Below are 14,793 nucleotides of genomic sequence, written 5' to 3' on the forward strand. Positions count from 1 at the left end.
ATTTCCCAGACTGTGGCATTCTGTTATGGGGAAGGGGAGTACAAAAACCCGAAATATCCAATTCTTCACTCAAAACGATCACAGAACTACAGATTCAGAATAAACTGTACATAATACCTAGCTTATATTCCTCACAGAAATAAATTCAGGCCAAAATTAAGACATCTGCTCAAACTGCAAAACAAGCCAAGCCTAAGGGAGCTGCGCTGAGTACAAAGTCATCCAGAGAATTTCTATTCGTCCATCACTGAGAAAACCATAAAGTTACATTTTAAGGCAACTTAAGTTTACTATTGTTTAAAAAGTAAATCATTGACATCTCCCCAGAGGAGTACAAAATCTTCCTTGGTTAAAATCACAGTGTTAAAATGTCAAAGTGTTTGAACACTAAAGTAAATCTCTATTAGGGCTTGGCCACAAGGTACTTGTTCCTTCCCCAAAGTCTGGGGAGTTAAAGGCTTGGTCCCAGCTAGTAGTTACAGTCTTTGGAATGTGGCTGGATTCTGAGGGCTCTGGTTAGCCAACAGAATAAACTCTTGATGGATTCCAAAAATGTGGTGTTAATTCACTCAGGATATTTTCTAGTGGATATTTGCCTGAAAAATTTGTGAAGTCATCATTTTTAATAGCTGAGTAGTATTCCATTGTTTAAATGTACCACATTTTCTGTTTAATTCTTCTGTTGATACACATCTGGTTTGTTTCCAGCTTCTAGCTATTATAAATTATGAACATAGTGGAGCACATGTCCTTGTGATATGTTGGATCTTCTTTGGTGTATATGCTCAGCAGTGGTATCGCTGGGTCTTTAGGGTAGAACTTTTTCCAGCTTTCTGAAGAACCGCCAGATTGATTTCCAGAGTGGTTGTACCAGCTTGCAATTCCACCAGCAATGGAGGAGTTTTTGATCTTAGCCATTCTTATTGATATAAGATAGAATCTTAGGGTCGTTTTGATTTGCATTTCCCTGATGACTAAGGGTGTTGAACATTTCTTTAGGTACTTCTCGGTCATTCAAGATTCCTCCATTGAGAAGTCTCTGTTTAGCTCTGTATCCAAAAGGACATACATGGAAAGGTAGGAAAAAAATGGAGCAGAGACTGCAGAAAAGGCTATCCCAACACTTGCTGATGCCAAGAACTGCTTACAAACAGGAGCCCCGTTGGGCTGTTCTCTGAGAGGCTCTGTCAGCACTTAACCTATACAGATGCAGACACTCACAGTCAACCATTGGACTGAGCCTGGGCACCCAGTGGAAGAGATAGGGAAGGACTGAAGGAATTGAAGGGGATTGCTACCCCATAAGAACAACAATATTAGAACTTATGGGGACTAAACCACCAACCAAAAAAAGATTACATGGGTGAGTGTACGTGGCTCCCGCTACATATGTAGCAAAGGACTGCCTTATCTGGCATCAGTGGGAGGAGAGGCACTTGGTCCTTTGAGGCTTGTTGCCCCCAGTGAAGCAGGATGCTAGAGCTGTGAGGCAGAAGTGGGTGGGTGAGTGAGTGAGTGAGTGAGTGGCAGAGCACCCTCTGAGAGGCAAAGGGGAGGGTGAATGGGAGGTGGGTTTGTGGAGGGGAGACCAGGAAGGGCGAAAACATTTGAAATGTAAATAAATAAAATAATCAGTAAAAGAAAAATGTTGTGATTGGGGTATCAGATCTAGCTGAAGGAAGTATGCGAATGGGCATGTTCTAAAGAGATACACCTGTCCTGCTTCTCTGGCCTCTGCTGCCTGGATGGCTTAGGGTAAAGGGTAAGCAGATCTGCTGCCTCTTTTCTCCTTCACCAGAATGCTTGGATTTGCCTCAGGCCGAAAGCAATTAGAACAAGGGCATACAACCATAAATGGATTTTTTCAAAAGCGAACTATATCTCTGAAACTCTGGGCCAAAATAAATCTTTCTTCCTTTTAAGTATTTTCTTCTCAGGAATCTGTCATAATGTATGGACTGCTATGTAAGGCACTCTTGATTTTATATATATATATATATATATATATATATATATATATATACACAATATATAATATATGTATATATATATATATATATATGTGTGTATATATATATATATATATATATATATATATATATATATGTGTGTGTTTCTCTTTCATTTCAGAGAAAGTATGATTCCTAGCTTCAATTAATAAAAATTTCATTACACTTCAACATCATCCTGAGGAGCTCCCATAGTACAACACGATTTCAGAAACATGCACTATGAATGAAGTACCACGAAATGCTTCCCACTCTGGTTCTTTCCCTGGAACAGGACGTTTGAGTTACCTTTGAAAACTGGTGTCATGTTCTAGTTCCCCCCAGTTCACAGCACACATCGAGAATTTTTCTGTGAAAAGGTCTAATCCCACCAATATTTACGTAGACAGTCATTTGAACATAAGAACACTGTTTCCCAGATAATCCGTGCTGACTCATATGTGAATGTGTAAGACCTAATTTAATACACAGAAAGCTCAGGTGAGGAAGTTGTTGAGGTGAACCCAACACCTCACACAGGTGAACCCAGGGACTCTGTCCTAGCAGTCAGTTCCACAGTGTAACCAGAAAAACACTGCTCTGCAAATGTGTCTACTGTTCCATATTCTAATAAGGCCTCTTAGTACTAGTCAGGGTCTAGTGTTTATAACTTCCCCTAACGCATTCATCTTTCTGTGCTATCAGAAACAAAGAATCACAAGTAAAGGCTTTGAAAATATAAGATTTCCAGGGACGGAGGAGAGGAGAGATAAAAATTGAATCTTAAAATTACCTTACATTTCTAAATGTATTATTTATTACTTCAGCGCACCACTCCATTGTGAATATTTAGTTACTTTGGAGACTTAATATTCTTTCTCTACACAAATATTTACAACACTGGTTTCTCAAAGAGACCATCAGTTTGCAGCTCTATATGAATCTAATAAAATGTGTGAATAGTTTTATATTGCTGCACTCAATTTTACAGTTCCTACAAGTCTTCAGGGACGTCATTCACAGTGTGTTTCTGGCTCTGTCCAGTTCATGCTTTGATTTTCTTTGGTTTAAAAAAAAAGTAAGTACTCACTGCTTTTCACTAAATAACATACACAGATTCTTTTTCTCATCTTAGTTATAAAATTGATGTATGCTTTCACGAGTCAATCTTGGAGATGAAGATTTGATTTTTCCTTTGGGGATCAAAATTCCGAATAAATGCTGATCTCTGCTACCTTGTTCTCTTATTAACAGTCTCAACAGTGAGCTCAAATCTCTGCAAAGATCAACATCAGATGAACATCAGAATGCACTACATGTGACCAAGACTTGCAGTTATAGGCACAAACACTTATTAGAGCTGCCACAACTGAATGTGAATGCTTATTTTGATTTCTTGACACTACCTCCAAATCAAATAACTTTTGTTGGATAACTGCAGGATGCCCAGCTGAGTCGATGAGCATATTTCAGACAGCTGCATCTTGTTTATGAACCTAAAGTTGCTTTTGTTGAAATGCAGGTTGTACAAAGAGAAATAAAAATAAAAGGGACAAAACTAGGGGGCAAAAGCTGTTCAACAAAATGGCATCCATTTAACATATCTAAGGATTAAACAGTAATGTGAAACCTACATGTATTCCTCGACCTCTCCTTTAATGGAAATTGCTTTTAAGAAAGAAGTAACATAAATAATGAACAACAAAATTTTTAAATGCAAGAAAGCAAAAAAACCTCTCCATCCCTATTTCAAAACAAAAGCAAATAAAGAAACAGCGCCCTACCAGAATGCCTTATTCAGGGATAGTGAGGTAGAGAAGTTGACTTGCTGCTACTGTCAGAGGTGGGAATTATTCACTGGCTATCAGTACCTAATCCTTACTTCCCAAACTCCTTACAGTATACGTTGTTTTAAATTGCAAACTAGTATAAATGAGATTATCATCCCACTCTAAAGTAAGTTTCAATTTATTCTTATTAATTCACTCAAAAATATACAGGTAAAGGAGACAGGATGCACGAAAGCTGAGACCCTCAATTTTAATCCCCAGCCAACACAAAAACAAAAGCAAAAACATTGTTTCACATGCCTAGAACCCCAACAGTGTGGTGCTGATGGAGACAGGAGCTTGCTGACCACCCCCAGCTGGGCCCCAAAATCTGAAGTTTATCTGACTCAAATTCCCAGGGCACTGGCTTCCCTGGGTCCAGAGTGTTTCGTAGCAGCTGATGGGTCACTAAGTGATAAAAACATACCTAGTTTACTGAGCAGCACATGATCCAGAGGCAACACTGCCACCTATCTAATTATAGCAAACCTATCTATCTATAGAAACTGTTTAAGGGTTAAACAACAGCATATAACAATAAACGGATTTTTTTCAAAAGCAGCCAGATTTTCTCTAAGCTCAAAACAGTCTTTAACCTAAGGGCAAAGATGCCACCATTCAAAGGAGCCACAGTGCTTGGCAGACACAGAGAAAGGAAGTTAAGTGTCAGCTGGCTGAGTATGAAAGAAACAGACACAATTCGAGAGTTAGGAGGAAGTGGGTTGGCAGACATGCAGAAGAAAACCCTCTTAAAAATGTGCCGCTGTCCAGGCAAGCATCCTTGAGGACACTATTCCCCAAAACAATGATCAATCTTAAGGTGCTATCTTTGTTTTCTGTTTTTCATTATTTATTTATTTTTATTCAATAAAACCTAGGCAGCCTTTTAGAAATATATATTTTATAGGTACCAGAATGAATGGTAACATATTGGGAAATTACTTCAGGAAAATTCACTGCTTTCTTACCCCTATGTGAACTCTTGGACAAAATGAATATTGTCCCAGCAAGAACTACATTTTATGAGACTACTGGGAACTACTTTACCAAATGCTTTTTAATAATACAGATAAATCTACTTTTGGAATAATTACTTGAATAATTACATGCAGATCAAATTTAAGCTTTTATATTCATTTTGAGGTTTTCTATAAAACAAGAGTATGAAACAAGAGTATTTCTATAAAATAAGAATAAAATTAAGTATATAACTGTAATTTTATTCTGAATTTTACACTTCTAGCTTCCTTCAGAAAATTTTCTATCAAAAATTTTTATATATTTATTAATCTCTCCACTGTATTTATAGAAGCTGCAACTTGTCAGTAGTACTAGTTTATTATTAATATTTGCTGCTTGTTAGAAATACTACATTATTAATATTTGCTGCAGTTGAAATAAGGGACTATGTCTCTCAGAGGACATTAAATTAAGAATACTAAACTACATCTATGGGTCTGGCAAAGCACTCTGAAGCCAAACTAAATTAATAAAATGCTAAGTGAATTAAAAGTACAAAAGGAACTTAAACTGATAATTTGAAATATTAATGTGCATACTTAATAGGTCAAGTGGTTAACAAAAGCTTTCTCCTATCAGTAAAGTTTTCCATTCTTGTCATTTTTCCCATTTTTCTTTTACAAGCACAGAAGCATGCTTTTCTCCTTATATTTCTAAGCAACAAAAACTAATCTGTTCTTCAGATATGATGGCTAACTTCATTTCTGGGTAAGTAAGGAGTTGGTAAGCTCACCATCCGGGTTCAGGTCTCAGGTGTTCTCAGTGCATGAAGGTTACCGATGGGAGGTTCTCAACTAGACTTTTAATGATCTGTAATCTAGTATTTAAAAGAAACTAATATGATTTTTTTTTTCAATTTCAAACTTGATTTGGTTCTACATGAATTTTCTTAAAATTAAACCCTTCATTAAACCTTTCATCCTTTTTCGTCTTTTACATTAAAAATTCTCCCCTTGCCTAATTCTTCTCTTTAATATAGACACTGTTAAATTCACATGGGGATTAAAAAAAAAAAAAAACAGATGACTAACATTAATGCGATCCGATTATTTTCTATCCCTGAAGGTCAAAAGGGACCCATTTGATCTGAGCTCTCCATTGAGACCCTTGGGAGAGATGCTTATGACATACAGAAAGATGTTCCCCTCTGCAACCTAATCTCCACATCATGTGCTTTTGGTACTTGGTTCAGAGAAGTTTATAATCAGAGCTTGTTTGAAAACTATGTCACATAGGAACTGGAAGAACCAAGTGTCAATAAGGATGGGAAGACTGGGTGAGGGCAGCCAGGGAAGGACCAGCCTCTCTGTCCTATTTAGAGCAGGAAGCCAGGAGCATCTTGCTTCCAGCAACAGACACACAGACCCACGGCACTGACTCCAGGAGAGGGTAAAGGTAAATGAGCAGGGTGAGAAAAGACCTGGGAGTGAGTGATCGAGCACGTAGAAAGGATGGGGTGAGTCACTGGTCAGAGCCACAGGAATGGGGTTGGGAAGTAGAGGCGAAAGGGCAGAACTCAGGCGTTAGCTCTCAAGAATGAAGGAGGAAGGTCAAAGGCATTTATCGTACTTGCTCTACAAAGGGGGAAATGTATTCTTTCTCCAGAACAAACCAACCCTAAACAAGGAGATACAATGCAGAGCTCAATGTATATACCCTGTTTGTTACGTGTCTGAGACACGGGGTTGCTGTGGTGTAAATATGAACCTAAAGCTCAGTTAGGACTAGAGATTCAGACTGCAGATATGAATCCAAATGGTAACTCTTACTCATTTTAGTTAGAAGATGCATACTTTTCTAGAGTGAAGTTCAAGAATACACTATTTGTTTTTTATTATAACCATCTGAAACAGAACTCATACTCAATACTCATGATGCATGCCCTACCACATGTAGTAAAATAATTTAGTAAAATGAGTGCATACCATCTTTCCTTTCTATATTCAATAAACAATCATTAACTAGACAACCCCAGTAGATTAAACCCCAGTATCCTTCCCCAGGAACTTCAGAAAACAGATGCAGTTAAGATGTTCCTGACAAGACATAAAACAGTGATATTTTCACGTAAAATTATAGACACTCAGTCTACTCATATCACAAGATTAAGACCTGTGGATATTACAGTTGGGTTAAACTTTATAAAAAATATAATTAGATACCAGAAGAATTACTAAGAAAGTGAAAGTGGGTGAAGGACACAGATGGAAAGTCTGGCCAGCACACCTGGACTCATACAGTTGAGAGTGTAGAACTTTCTAGAGGCAAGCACAACACAAGTTTATCAAATCTCTCAGCTGGCAGGAAGCCTCTGTTGTCACTCTCCATCTCTACTCAAATAGGGGAAGTATATATTTCTCTGCACCTCATTTATCATATGTGAGCTCTATATCATCACTATATGTTTCTTTCTGGAGACAACCTCTTGTTTAGCAAGCATTCATAGCCACTTGAGGACATCTACACTTGGTAGAGAAGATCATCACTACTACCAAACAGAGACACAAGTTGCTGCTACAACAGAACAAACTTAAAACTGAGGATTATCAAGTTTATTCTTAAAAGAGTATCCCAGAAAAAATCATTTTTAAGCTACCCAAACAGAAATACCCTTAAAGGGCAAAGATATGGCAATAATCTAAACAGAGTCTAACAATTTAGGAGAACTTGGAGACAAAGAGGAAAGGAACAATGGCATTGTTCATGCAAGTAGAAGCTGTAACAAAGTCTATGAAACACATCCTTTCATAGAGTTTGAAGCTTGGAGCATCTTGACCTAACAGTTCGGCACATGTACCATGACAAACAGTATACTCTTAGAAAGGGATCTACTAAACTTTTCAGAACTTTTCTTCTACAGTTTTTTTTTCCCCCTCCGTGAAAACAAACACATACAGACACACACATGCACACACAGAGAATGGTAGCAGCTTAAATAGGCCTCATGGAATGGGGCATTTTTATACAATGAAAGGCTATACATAGCTCTAGCCATGAATTAGTAGTGTGATCAGAGATGACTCCACCATGATGTTGAGAAGAACAGATATTGCAGGAGAAAATACAAACAAAACTTCATAGTGGGAGTAAATGAGAATAAAAAACACCCGAGAAAAGCATGGAAGTCCTACGTCCAACACTCAGGAGGTGGAACCTGGCAGAGTACACAGTGATCAAAGACATTGGAGCCAGGATAGGTGCTCAGTCATCCATATTCATGTTATTCTTCATACTTTAGTTACATGCATGCATATATATGGAATATTAATATATAATAGTATTTGGTAAGAACTGTGGGGAAACCTTTATTTTTAGAAGGCTTTCAGAAATAACTTGGTATTTTAAAAAACAATTTAGAAGATATTTTTAAGTATTTGCAAGTAATGTGTACTTAGAAGTATATAAAAAAAGCATCTCATTGAATCCATACAACTACGTGAGGTAAATATTTTCAATTGCAGCTTGTATACAAGGAAACTGGGATGCTGTACTGTTAAGCAGGTGCCTAGTATATCAGAGTTAGCAGCACGAGGATTTAATACGCATCCAACTCTGGAAACCATGACGTGTGTACTAGGGAGCACTGCTAGACTACAACAGCAAACACAATGTCCAGAATGAAAAGAAAACGGATGTGGTAGATAAAAGTTCACTATTTCACTTTTGTACCCTGAACATTCTAAGAGTCTGTGCTAACTTTCATAACACTTTATTAACAATTGTCACAGCTTAGCCTAAATCCTAAGCTCTCAAAGTGGCAATAAGCACCATCTTGACCTAACTTCTTTCTCTAAGTGAATAAAAAGTTCAGATCTGCTAGGCCAAAATTTATCAAGCTCATTTGAGTACTGTCCCAATAGAGAGCTCCTGGGGCAAGGGAGTACAGTAGCCAAAGCCACCTAGATATAATGTTATATTTCTATACAGCATTAACCATACATCTCTTTAACATACAAACAACACAACATTTATATAATTATTTGTCAGCTTTAAAAATGTCTTCAATTGCATGTGAGGGCAACCTACAAGATTCCCCCAAGAAGAAAGGACAAGCCCGTGCCTTTTGCACTGCACTTTATGTGGTCCCAGGTATCACCAACTGCGCTCTAAACAGTAGTCACTGTATAAATGCTGATTGACTTACTACAGTGGAACAATTCGCCTCTGGTATTTCTCAATATCCCAGGGAATCCTCCACATCTATAACATGCTGGAGATGATATCATCTGCTAGAGGCTTGGGGTCTTCCTGAGGGTGCCTGGGATAAGAAAAACAGAGAAAAAGACCAGAGATAGTCAGGAGAAACACAGAGAGAGGAAGCATGAAAATTACCAGAGGAGAGAAACAGAGCTGAAAGTTAGTCAGAGTTGCAGGGACTAAGCAGCCAAAGAAAGTCAGAGACAGGGAAGTCTGCAACTGTGACTTGAGTTTCGGGTGTGAGTCCACATTTGTGGTACTACATACAAAGCAACAGTGCCCTAGCGATGTGAAATTAGAAATACATGCAACTGTTCAGAAGCAATGTGAGGGCTCCCTTCACCCACCGACATTCACCTTCACCAGTTGCACACACATCCTCAAACAAGGAAATATTGTTTTCCAAATTTTGAATGTAAAGGCCAGTGAGTAATGTGAGCTGCCCAAAGTCACAAGCAAACGAATAACTAGAGCACCAACTATGATTCCAAAATTTAGTGTTTTCCTGATATCCTGTGTTTTTCCTATTTAAAATGCATATCATATTTATACAATTTTATATTAAATAAAATTCAAATTCTACCCAATTTAAGATAATTTTAATGAATAAAGTATGTTACTAAGAATATTTTTAAATATATCCAAAAAAAAAAAAAAAACCCACAGAGTAAAGGTACATCAGGATGGTAATAAATTTAGAACAGGAACAAAATTGAGTGAAGTAACCAGATCAAATATAATTTTTTTTTAAAGTGAGAATTCATTTGTCTTTACAGTTTTGAAATTTCAAGGTCTTAATTAATGACCCAACATATTTCAGCTGACCAAATGAAAGAACAAGCTATACTTCAGGGAATTCTCTAAGGCAAACAGTGCTAAAGGGCTAAAATGTCTCAAAGTTGCACCTAACCATCTACACTGAGGTACCACCTCAGGCTATGCCATATGCAAAGGACCATCAGTATTTCCTCTTGAGCAATATTTACACTCTTTTAAATAACCATACCCTTTGAGAAGCAGTCATTGCAATTGCCAGAAAAGCTCTATCAGAACAAGTGTGAAGCACACTATTGGATTTTACAAGACAATTTACAAAAAATAAAAAAATAACTTCTATTCAGAAGTGCACCAGTATTTTTTTCTATCCCGTTTAGCAATGTTTAAAACAGAAAATTTCAAACAGAGCAAAAGTATAGTACTTCTCTGCCCTCTAGTGACTGCCTAGGTTTTACTAATTCCGTGCTGCTTTTTCTAATTCAGTTTTGGGTAATATTTGAGAATACTTTTCAAACTCCTGAATAGCAGCTTTTCATTCTTTAAGAACTGAAAGAAGATTCTTGATCAACTGTTAATATACGGGTTGTGGAATAAACACAATACAGGAAAGAAGAAAAAAGGAAAAAAACTTCACTGAAATGGCCCACAACCTACCTGGTACTACACAGCCTACCTGGTTTTAAAAACAGGGAGGTTTTCTGATCCTTGTACTTTTATGCATTTTGTTTGGTAAGTCCCCATGTTAAAACATTTATAAACTTCATACCTATGAATTCTAAAATAGTTAATCTATTCTTTTGAAGCCCAGAGTATGAAGATAGGAGCTGCTATGTATGTCACACATAGGTGAACATTTCTCTATTAATTACAATAAGCAAAATTGCAGAAACACTTAAGGATGCCAAGTAGGACAGTCATTAGAGAGTGATTCACACTTGAACTCTGATAAGGGAACTTGAGTTCTATTACTGTGTCATGAGGAATGCATTTCTAGAATATCATTTCTGTTCTCTCCAAAACTAGTGTACTTAGCTCTATGTCTATACATGTATGTTAAAAGTACACATCACCTGTTCATCGAATGTAAACAGATAGATTAACATGTAAGGTATCATGATGTGATTACGAGCCCAGCAACCAAATTGGTAGAACCTGAAACCCTGCTCTGTTTCCAATCAGCAGTGTAAACTGGGGCAGATAAACTTTCTATGCCTCACTTCCTGCATCTACAACAATGGGAATAAGAAGAGGCACTGAAGAGTCTTACTGGATGACTGGGATTCGGTCCAGTTGCAGTGCTCATCACAACTTAAATGGTTTGCAGATATTTGTTCACCTCTTAGCTTGCCACAGTGATGCGCACGCATGCTCCTCCAGCACTTAGGAAGCAGAGCCAGGAAGATTTCAAATGTAAACATTTGTGAGGATACATAGCAAGTCCTTCTCATATAAAACACCATGGTAACAAGAGCAACAATAATACAGGTAACAGCATAAAGCAACTTACTGAGTTAGTCTGCAATAACAAGTGGCAGTGTGATCACTGGAGCAGATAAAGGGTCAGTACATTCCTCCAAGCTGACAGAGGTAACAGAAGGTAACACTGAGGCAGTGTGCTTCCACTCTAGGGTGAATACTGCCATCAAAGATGGTAAAAAGGCCAATTTTATGACGTCAGACATATCATAAAATTGCATGGGTATATAGAGAACATAGTCTTTAAAAGTCAAAGAGAGTAGACTTAAATCCCAGTTTTGTAGCTTAAGTAGTGAAATAGCTCAATAAACTTAAGTTTCCTGAGCTTTTCAGTTCTTTAATATATTAAATAGGAAAAATGAATATCTATATCTAAAAGGTCACTGTAGGAACTACAATGAAAAATTATAAGCATAAATATATAAAGAGACAGGTATGGTCACAGATGACTTTAATTCTAGTATTCTGAAGACATAGCCAGGCAGATCTCCCAGAGTTCAAGGACAGCCTGGTCTACATAGGGCATTCCAGGTCATCCAGGACTACACAGGGAGACCTTGGCTCAAGTAATAGCAACAAATTTTGCATATATAAGATATATATAACATATAACAGTAATAATATACATATACACACATCCATATGTACACAGAGATCATAGCATATAAAGTGCAAAGAAAAGTCGCAGATTTCATCCTTACTGTTACTAACTGGAATCTGGAATGCATCTTTTATATTCTTACAGCACTGTCTGGAGATCACAACAAGTGGCTCCTTAGTTGCCCTGAGCCTAGAAACTGCATTTGTAGGTGAAGAATTTTCAAACGGATTTTATTAAGAGTAGACTTTTACAAAAAGTGTTACAGTACCTGATGTAAAAGAAAAGCTGGGAGCTCATTATTCACCTCCTTGAGATGCCAATTATAACAATGTAAATCCTGTGGGTGAAGTATTTAGGAAGTATACTTACTGATGACATTTTAAAGAAAGTCACTTCAGTGCATGTGAGGAAATGATATTAGCACCTGGATAAGCCTTGATTTGAAACAGTCGAAGGCAGCTTCCAAGAAAAAGATGTTGAAATTACCTTTATAGAAGATGTGTTCTGGTTTCCCTGAGAGTGAATGTCTAAGCACTTATAGATTACTTTACGAAGACTGTAACTCCACAACACTTCCTTCCTGAGTTGATGAAAACTTTACTCCAAACTTATTCATCCATAGATTGCTAACTTAAACTCTAGTGTTTCACTTTCTCTCAGTAATCATCATTCCTCAGTTAAACTGCCTTTCCGAGCTGTACACTGTTTCCTGAAGTAGATAGCTTTGTTTTGCTCTCCTTTATAAACAAATAGGCCTTGCCACTGTTCTGTGTATAGATAAAGTACATCTACCAGGCACACAGCTACAGTCCCAGCACTCAGGAGGTTCATGCAGACGAATCCTGAGTTCAAGGCCAGACTGGATTACACAGACTTTGTCTCAAAACAACAACAACAAAAATTAAACTTCTCCCCTAAGCACAGCCTCCTGGCTATCTTCTCTCCGCTTCCAATGCAATCTATGCAGAACACCACCTCTCCTCCACACCAGCTTCTGCCGCTATCACAGTTCCACACAATATCAGCAATTAGCAGCTATCTGAACAATCACATCTATATTTTTTAAAAACTGTATCTTTGACTTATTTTTGTCTTTCATTATTTCCTTTTCTTTTACCATCCCTCTACACCCTCAAAAAAAGATCTGTCTATAGCCAAGCTCTATAGGTTATTAATTTTACTTTCATTTAGGAGATAGAGACCTGGAATTCTGAGTTGACAAATGATGAAGGTTAACTTTTCAATAAGTAAATACAGTCACACATACCCGCCCCCCCAAGAAGGGAAGGAGAAGGGAGAGAGACAGAACTAAATAATAGCAACCATTAAATGTTTCAGAACACCTTCATTGATGAAATTCTTAAAACTAAATGTCAAGCAGGATGTAGCTCAGTGATACAGGGTTTGATTAACAATATACAAAGCCCTAGGCTTGATCCTGGGCACCACAGAAAGTCCCCTCCACAACCAAGTACTCATTAACTTCTAACCCATGAGTTGGAAAAAGGTTTACTTGATCTAGATATTTCTACTTATATCCAGGCTATACCCTACATAATCGGACAGTGTAATTTACAACTGTTAGAACAAATTTCTTAACAAAAACAACACTAAAGTCCCCTAAAACCAATTTTTCCAGTCCTTTTTTCTTTTCCTTTCCAGCCAGTCCCATTGGCTCAAAACTGTTTAGTGGTTTATCTAGCTTTAGAGGAGAAAAACCGTAAACTTACCCTGACACTCTTAAAACCCCTTGCTTCTGGTATTCACTGGCGTTTCTCGATTTAGCCTCATCCAATATCCTCTCCAACGGACACAAGGCATCTATTTTAAATTTCTAAGCTTCTCTTTATTTCCTTGTGTTAGTCAGACCTTTTATCATGACAAGGACCTAAGTAAAACAGTTCAACAGGAAGCACTGACTCTAGGCCTAGAATTTCTGAGGTCACCTCTGTGCACTACTTCATGCCTGAAGCAGTGGTGGAGTCTTAGAGTCTGCTTGCCTCAGGGTAGCCTGGAAGGACAGAGGGGGAAAAAGCTAGGGTTAGGAGAGAATTCCCAAGGACTGGCCTGCAGTGAGTGACTTCCTTCACCTAGATCCCATGTTCCAAGGTTTCGAGAAACTTCCAGGGACCACACCTTCAACACATGAGCCTACATTACCCATTATAAATTGAAATGATTAAAATTCATCTGTAAAGACTCCCCTGACATCTCTAAGTGGGATTCAGGTCAGGTCTCAATACTGAGCCGCTGAGTTGGACTTGCTTAGTTTGGGGTTCTTCCGACAACTACCCTAAAGGTCAGAACAAAACACAAAAATCTGACCCATATATAGATAAGAAATCAATGCTCTGCTTGTGCTTATTAATTTCAAGAATCAGCGGTGATCATTATGCAGTTGGCAATCAAGAAGCCTGTGTGCATATGTATGTAATCCCATTCATGTGGGAACATGTACAGGCAGGTCTGCTCACATGTGTGTGCATGTAGAGGCCAAACGCCAGTCTCCAGTGCTGCTTGCTCCTCATAGCTACAGGGCCACTCATCATCCTGAAGCGTCACTGACGAGGCCAGGTTGCTGAGCTAGTGAACATCAGGAATGACTGCATCTGCCTCCTCAGTGCTGGGATTAGCAGTGTACATCAAACACACTCAGGTCTTTACACTTGCCCAGTAAGCACTTTACCAGGCCATCTATACAGGCCAAGCAAGGATATTTATTTATAAGCATCAAAAAGAAAATAATCGAAAGCATACTTTAGAGGCACTTAGGAACTCAAATGTAGAAAATATTCTAGCACACACACACACAAAAAAAATCCGTTAAAAATGTGGTTTTGAACTCGGGAGGCAGAGGCAGGCGGATTTCTGAAGTTCGAGGCCAGCCTGGTCTACAAAGTGAGTT

At 38.0% G+C, this 14,793-nt stretch overlaps 1 protein-coding gene across 14 annotated transcripts in view; it reads right to left on the reverse strand.

The window, feature by feature from the left end:
- The window catches only part of Bbx (BBX high mobility group box domain containing), a 240,376-nt gene that overhangs the window by 119,207 nt on the left and 106,376 nt on the right, over window positions 1-14,793 (reverse strand). For 8 of the 14 annotated variants that reach the window (XM_029544302.1, XM_029544292.1, XM_029544293.1 and 5 more), the window contains one exon: window positions 8,982-9,095. The exons of the other annotated variants lie outside the window; for them this stretch is intronic. The gene's annotated coding sequence lies outside the window, so the exon portion shown is untranslated. The remainder of the gene's footprint in view (window positions 1-8,981; window positions 9,096-14,793) is intronic. 14 annotated transcript variants of the gene reach the window in all.

The sequence above is a fragment of the Mus pahari genome, chromosome 12 (assembly GCF_900095145.1).
Source record: "Mus pahari chromosome 12, PAHARI_EIJ_v1.1, whole genome shotgun sequence".
In the NCBI taxonomy this organism is placed as follows: Eukaryota; Metazoa; Chordata; class Mammalia; order Rodentia; family Muridae; genus Mus; species Mus pahari.